General features: G+C 41.5%; 1 pseudogene; it reads left to right on the top strand.

Moving 5' to 3' along the window:
- Nucleotides 1–5,383: 5,383 nt before the first annotated feature.
- On the top strand, nt 5,384–6,430 carry LOC101271137 (60S ribosomal protein L32-like; annotated as a pseudogene).
- Nucleotides 6,431–7,040: the final 610 nt, after the last annotated feature.

Raw genomic sequence — 7,040 nt, 5'->3', positions numbered from 1 at the left:
ACTTTGTAGATAAGGAAACTAGAGCAGAGAAAGGTTTAATAACTTTTCTCACGTTGCCTAGCTTTTAAGAGATGGAACCACATTTGAACCTGAGCCTAGCAAATTCTGAAACCCATACTCTTTCCTCTGTATGTCATTCTGCATTTCATTAGGCACAAGATACTGGGGCTGGATCCTGAAATAAAGAGCTGGCTTGATGGTTGAGGTGCCAGGACCTTTCAGGTATTGTGAACAGCATGTGCAAAAGCATGAGGAGTGAAAGAACAGGTTGCATTTAAGGAAGTATTGTGAATTGGGACAGACTAAATTAAATTATTGTAAAAAACAACCCCAAAGTTGCAGTGGTTTAAAACAACAAAAATTTATTTCTCTGACACACTGTTCCAGGCTGGTAGGCAGTGGGTTTTACTCCACATTGTCACTCAAGGACCCATGAGGCCACTCGAGTCAGAGTGGAAAGAAGGAAATCTAGAGAATCAAGCACTGGCTTTTTTCTGCCTTGACCTGGAAGTGACACACATCAGTTCCCCTTAAAGCCCATTGACCAGATCTAGTCACATGGTTCCAACTACTTGCTATAAGCTGGGCAGAAGTGGGAGAAAGTGTATGAGAGAAAATGAGTATTGTGTGAGTATACTGTCTGCTGCACCTTGCATTTACTTAAAAAAATATATTTTAGGTAATTTTTTAAAAATAATTAAGGTAGAATGCATCAAAGTGAAAAATTCTCATCCCCGACTTAGACCTTGGTCTGATTTTAACTTGTTTTAGGTAAATTCTCATTGGAGGATTTCTGGAGGGACTAGTTCAATTCTAGGCCAAACCAAGGTTTTGAATCTCTTTGAGCTGGTAGAGAGGTCCAAATTTTCGGATCAAACCTTCCTTAGGTCCAGAACTGAACCATTATGCTCTGTGCAACACAGATTAACCTGGGCTGAACTAAACCTCTTAGCACTTGAACCAGATAAAAGTGTATTAAATTATAACTTCAGTGTATTTTATATAATTTCATTGAAAGCTTTTCTTAGAATATGACTGCATGATAAATCAGTTTTAAAATGAAAATAGCTGTATAAAAAAGAAAATAGAAATGATTTTTCAAATTTTAATGTTTATAAAATCTCTCAATAGGCTTTCTGTTTAACAGTAAACAATTGGAAAAAATGCAAGCAATCCCAAGATTATAGTTCCTTAATAATATGGAACATTAGTATATTTTGATAAAATATTTCATATTCCAAAACTGTGTGTATAAACTTTTAGTATTAGAAGGGTGAAGGGGTTAGTGAGAGGTTAAGGAGATTAATAAATTGATTATTTGTACTAAAATCTCCTGTTACCAGTCTTGTTTTTGTTTTTTTAAAAATATTTTTCTGGGCTTCCCTGGTGGCGCAGTGGTTGAGAGTCCGCCTGCCAATGCAGGGGACACGGGTTCGTGCCCCGGCCCGGGAGGATCCCACATGCCGGGGAGCGGCTGGGCCCGTGGGCCATGGCCGCTGAGCCTGCGCGTCCGGAGCCTGTGCTCCGCAGCGGGAGGGGCCACAGCAGTGAGAGGCCCGCATACTGCAAAAAAAAAAAAAAAAAAAATTTTTTTCTATTTATTTATTTTTTGCTGCATTGGGTCTTTGTTGCTGCGCGTGTGTTTTCTCTAGTTGTGGAGAGCGGGTGCTACTCTTTGTTGTGGTGCGCGGGCTTATTGCAGTGGCTTCTCTTGTTGTGGAGCATGGGCTCTAGGTGCACAGGCTTCAGCAGTTGTGGTGCATGAGCTTAGCAGTTGTGGCTCGCAGGCTCTAGAGCGCAGGCTCAGTAGTTGTGGCGCACGGGCTTAGTTGCTCCACAGCATGTGGGATCTTCCCGGACCAGGGCTTGAACCCATGTCCCCCACATTGGCAGGCGGATTCTTAACCACTGCGCCACCAGGGAAGTCCCCTGTTACCAGTTTTGTGATTAATCCCTCAGGAGTTTTTAGATTGGTATACTTTATTTCAAATTTGTATCAAAACCTGGTTCTCAATCTTTTAACAACAAAGCACAAAACAGTTCCTAGGTATTCACCATTGGTCAGTGCTATTATGTTCTTGTTTTACAGATGAAGAAAGCAATCACCTGAAAAGTTCAATAATCTGGCCAAGGCATAGCTGGAATTTGTATCCAGGCTGACTGATTTCAGAGCCTATAGCTTTTTCCATGTTTACTTGTTCAGTAGACAAGGTGAGAGCAAGCAACAGGATAATTGGCAAGAGGATGAATGAAAAGTGCTGTTTATCCTATGGCCTATATTTAAACCTGGGCCATCAAGCAAATTTTCAAAAAAATGTTCTTTATTTTCCCAATCTGCTCATGCAAGAAATGTTCTTGCTGCATACCCTTGGGATCCTTTTTTAATTCCCTGAACCATTGTGGGTAGGCTGGACACATTAACAAGTCATAACATGAAATCAGCCGTGACAGGCCTTTATCTGTCCTGTCATCAGTTTCCCAAGTGTCAGAGAGGTGGCTCAATCTGAGCTTCAGTTTATGTTGTCACCAGCTAGAGAAAAAAAAAATGTACTGGGAATACTCTGTGCCAATCATTTCAAGATAAAACTCTAGTAATTTCTTTTTAATAACATAATTATCCCATTAGAGAAAGTATTTATAATTATAAGTTCAATTCAGTAATGGTGAATAGAATTTTTAATGGACTTTATTTTTTAGAGCAATTTTATGTTCACAGCAAAATTGAGTGGAAAGTACAGAGAGTTCGCACACGCCCCATGCCTCCACACATGAATAGCCTTTCCTATTATCAACATCACTCACCAGTGTCATACATTTGTTTTTTTTTTCGTTTGGTTTTTTTTGGCCACATTTTGTGGCCTGTGGGATGACCAGGGATTGAACCCCGGGCCCACAGCAGTGAAAGCGTGGAATCCAAACCACTAGACCACCAGGGAATTCCCACCAGAGTCATACATTTGTGACAACTGATGAAACTACACTGACACATCATTATCACCCAAAGAATAGAATTTTTTAAAATTAATTAATTAATTTTTGGCTGCATTGGGTCTTCGTTTCTGCACGCGGGCTTTCTTTAGTTGCAGCGAGCAGGGGCTACTCTTCGCTGCGGTGTGCAGACTTCTCATTGCGGTGGCTTCTCTTGTTGCAGAGCATGGGCTCTAGGTGCACGAGCTTATGGCTCACGGGCTCTAGAGCGCAGGCTCAGTAGTTGTGGCGCACAGGCTTAGTTGCTCCGGGGCATGTGGGATCTTCCCGGACCAGGGCTCGAACCTGTGTCACCTGCATTGGCAGACGGATTCGTAACCACTGTGCCACCAGGGAAGCCCCGAATTTTTTTACTTGAAAGATTTAGTTGTGTCATTTCAAATGACCCAACCACAGCTGATGAATTCATTGTGAATATTAAGACTAAGCATTATCAAATGTCACCTTTAGTTAGAAATACATATTTCCAGTATGATATTCAGAGATTTTCAGAAGATTTTGATTTTTTATTTTTGCAATGGCAATAGCTTTATAAATTTTTTGTTGCTGTTTTTCCTCCCTGGTTTTATTTTATTTTATTTAAAAAAATTTTTTTTTGGCCATGCAGCTTGCGGGATTTCAGTTCCCCTACCAGGGACTGAACACAGGCCATGGCAGTGATAGCCTGGAATTCTAACCACTAGGCCACCAGGGAACTCCCCTCCTCACTGGTTTTAAGTCCCTAGGGGCAGGGAAGAATGGATTGACAGGACACCCAGAAAACAAGGTCTGTGTGCAGACTGACTCTAACCCTGACTAACCCTGAGCCATTCTCATTCTCATTATCATAAGGTAATCAGAGTGAGAGGAAGCACTGTCTTTTCTCCTCTAACACAAGTTGGAAAAACAGAAATTCAAAGTTTTGTTTGGAACCAGCAGAAAATGTTAGAAATAATAACATGAAAAGTTAATAGTATTTATTGATTAAATAGCATTTATACTATGTGCCAGACACTGTGCTTAGTCCTTTGCATATGTTGTCTCATTTAATTCTCACAAGCATTCTGTAAGATAGGTATTATTATTATTTCCATCATAAAAATGGGTAAATAAAGGCTAAGTACCACACAGAAAGTCACACTACACTGGTGGATTATAGTGCTGGATTTTAATCTCAAGTGTATTAGGGTAGGGTAACTGGTTCAGCAATGCCAAAATCATAGTAATGTAACACAATAAAATGTGTTTCTTGCTGGGGCAAAGTGCAGCGTGGATGGTCCTCATCAGGTGGCTCTCTTAGGCAGCTCACCTCTAAGCAGTGACTCATGTACACAGGCCCCTTCCATCTTACGGCTTAAGCATATTGTAGCTTCAAGATCTCCCCATCATCAGTCAGCCTGGAGTGATGGAAAGAGAGCATGGAAGACTGAATAGGATGTTTCAAGGTCAGACCTGGAAGTAGTGACATCACTTCTGCCCACATTCCATCATCTAGAACTCAGTCTCGTGGGAATCTAGGATGCAAGGGAACCTGCGAAATGTGGTTTAGCTCCATGTTCTGGAAGGTGAGGCAACCTGTATATTGGTGAGCCCAAGAAATCTCTCCACAGCAGGTTTGTCTGACTCAGGACCCTTAACCACTAGACTCTGCTGTAACTCTAATCTCCACCCCTACTCTTTGACCAGAGGGAAAGTATCAAGTCTCTCTGAGACTTAACACTACATGAAATAAATCCATTTGGGAGTTTAAACAGCAAGAAGAAATGGCATAGTGCAGCCATTATGAGCCTGGGAACTAATGCTAAATCTGATGACCTGTTTATTAACTAGGTGACCTTGGGCACGTTTCTGAATTTCTGCTTTTCCTTATCTATAAATTGAAAATAATATTTTCCTTTGCATGTCTTGCAGATTGCTGTGAGAGTCAAAGGGAATAGTTTGTGTAAAAATACTTAGTAAAAGGTAAAATGATACACAAAACACAAATGTCAGAGGTTGTTGGTGTTATTATTGTTACTTCCTAAGTGTCAATATGATTGATATAGGTAATAATCACTCTGTAATATCGGAGAAGAAATCACTGTGAGTTGGGCTGGTCAGGGAATGCTTTACAGGAGAGTGGAATTTGAATCTGATCTAGAAAGATGAATAAGATTTACATAGTAGAGGAGTAAGGAAAAGGCATTCAAGGCAGGGAGTATTGGACCACCAAAGAAGTAGAAGCCAGAATGAACAGAGTGCTCCTGAAACACTGAAAAAACTGTTTGCTCTTGGAGGCTTCTGAGATTGGGTTGGGCAGGAGCAAGTGAACTTCAGGCTGCTGCCACCTCTGCTTCACTTCAGCCGTCTGTTGAGACATTTCTCTGTGGGTCATTCCCATTTCTGCAAGTCCTGTAAATGAGGCACCAACTGCACTTTGTTCCACACTACCTTTTCAAGAATGTTTGATGGCAACAGGGTGTCCTTCTGGAGTAAAGGGTAGGCATATTTACTGCCCATTATAAAAGATTCAGGGGAGGTAGCAGCCATCTCCAACCCAGCATCATGACTGTTCTCAGACACCTTATGAAGCCCAAAGTGATCAAAGAGAAGACCAGGAAGTTCATCCAGCACCAGTCAGGCTGATATGTCAAAATTAAGTGTAACTGGCAGAAACCCAGAGGCATCGATAACAGGGTACAGAGAAGATTCAAGTGCCAGATCTTGATGCCCAATATTCGTCATGGCAGCAACAAGAAAATGAAGCACATGCTGCCTAGTGGCTTCTAGAAGTTTCTGGTCTACAACATCAAAAAGCTGGAAGTGCTGCTGATGTGCAACAAATCTTGCTGAGATGGCTCTCATTTCTTCCAAGAACCTCAAAGGCATTGTGGAAAGAGCAGCCCAGCTGGCCGTGAGTCACTGATCACAATGCCAGGCTGCACAGTGAAGAAAATGAACAGTTCACGTGCAAGTTTTATTTGTGTTAAATAAAACCATGAAAATTCTGCAAAGTAAAACAAAGATTTTGGCTCCCTAAGCTCAGAGTTCTTCATGTACAGGTGTTAACTGGCCCTATTCCCATTGCTCTATGGAAACTAGGTCTTGGGGAACGGACTTTAAAAAGGCAGATACTCTAGCTACTACTATTGCTATGAGTAATAAACCATTTTTGACTCTGACACAGGAGTCTCATGTCTTCTACCAGCATCCATGAAACTATGACAGGCTAACTTGTTAACTTGCAAGTAGGGTAAAACTCAGACTCTTTACAGTTCTTGACAGAATCTATCTCTAGGAGGGATTTCACTGAACAGTACTACATACCAGGCAGGGTACTAAGTGCTGGGGATACAGAACCAAAAGGCACAGTTCTTGCTTGCAAGGAGCCTCCAGTGTACAAATTAGGAGCTTACTGAGCTTGGTACTAATAGAGTTTCAGAGTAGTTAAATTGCTAAGCTAGTGAATACACACAGAAAAAGGTCAAACTCAGACTAATAAAATTCTAGCCATGATTGCAACTATATCCCAACAACAGGGTGGAGACCATATGGTTTTTCAGTCCTCTGAGAACAGGTGTATTCTCTATAGATGGCAGAAGCTGAGAAACACAGAGGTACATGGAGCCTTATTGAAGGCTTTAAAACAATACCCTTCAGTCCTCAGTGCCAAGAAAGAAGGTTGCTTTTAGATGGACTTGCCCTTTCTACAACTCTTCCCTAAATAAATTGCCCTGAAGGGTGACAGTAGAAGCATCACTTTCTGGCTCAGAGATCAAAGGGTATCTCTCGTGTGGATAACTGGTGGTGTTGGTAAGGGAATTTCTAACTTTGGGATTGTATCTAGGATGGGAGAGAAGGCAGGTACTATGTTAAATGTGGGCACAACCAAGGAACAGAACTATACTATGAAGGGTGGAAAAGTTGCATATAGATGGAGAAGGATCTAGAGCCCTAAGGCTGTGGTCTCTGAAACAGAATTGGTTTCACATACAGGGCCAAAGAAACCCTGGATCTATGATAGGGGCTCCATCAGAAAAGTGGGATTAGGACTTAGGAAGGGAGTGAGGAAAACTGGCAGGCGAAGTACTTAG

Source organism: Orcinus orca, chromosome 2, assembly GCF_937001465.1.
Source record: "Orcinus orca chromosome 2, mOrcOrc1.1, whole genome shotgun sequence".
Classification (NCBI taxonomy): Eukaryota; Metazoa; Chordata; class Mammalia; order Artiodactyla; family Delphinidae; genus Orcinus; species Orcinus orca.
This window is presented reverse-complemented; position numbering and strand designations above follow the sequence as displayed.